The 740-nt window shown below is 32.7% G+C and overlaps 1 non-coding gene across 1 annotated transcript in view; it reads left to right on the plus strand.

The window, feature by feature from the left end:
• LOC118022571 overlaps position 1 on the plus strand; it is a 110-nt gene extending 109 nt beyond the window's left edge. The window contains exon 1 of the small nuclear RNA XR_004682505.1: position 1. This exon is cut by the window's left edge and continues 109 nt beyond it. This is a non-coding gene — a small nuclear RNA (U6 spliceosomal RNA).
• The last annotated feature ends 739 nt before the right edge of the window (positions 2 to 740 follow it).

The following is a 740-nucleotide window of genomic DNA, read 5'->3' on the forward strand; positions in this document are numbered from 1 at the left end:
GAAAGAAAGAAAGAAAGAAAGAAAGAAAGAAAGAAAGAAAGAAAGAAAGAAAGAAAGAAAGAAAGGTTGGTTCTGTTTTGACAAGTGAGGCAACATAAAGTGGTCCAACATACATGTAATAGAAACCAAGAAGTAACTCTTTGTAAACAGACTGATGATTTTTACTACAGAAATATAATGGAGAGTCCTTGCTTTAAAATTGCTTTTTAGGAAAACAAATCTGGTCTGTCCTCATTTCTTATTGAAAAAAATAAAAACAAAGCCAAAATAATAAAATAACAACAACAACAACACTTGGTTCACGGATTAAGTGGATTTGGAAGAATGGGAAGTAGTCATATAAACCTTTCTGGGTAGCTTTTAACAAAGTATAAAACTGAGGAGAATCAAAATGGAAATGGCTTCCTTTGAGAACAATATTGCTTTATACATCATGGCAACACATATGTTACCCAAACCAAAGTTTCAAAGTGAGTGAAGGAATAGTTCTAACCTCTTTTAGAAAGAAATGCAATGTCTTTGCTTTGTTCTTTCCGGCATCTTTTGGATTATTCATAAAATTTGGTGATTGGTCAGATCCATGATTCATTAAAGTCTGCTTTGAAAGTTCAACCTTTGTGTTAACACAGTTACTTACCTTGAACAGGAGCAATCATGAGAGTCTAATATGACTCACATGGTGATTAGTGTCTGTCATGGAGGAAAACGAGAGAAATTAGAGGTTGAAAAAGTTAAAAATA

Source organism: Mirounga leonina, unplaced genomic scaffold, assembly GCF_011800145.1.
Source record: "Mirounga leonina isolate KUSES-001 unplaced genomic scaffold, KU_Mleo_1.0 Mir_176, whole genome shotgun sequence".
Lineage (NCBI taxonomy): Eukaryota > Metazoa > Chordata > Mammalia > Carnivora > Phocidae > Mirounga > Mirounga leonina.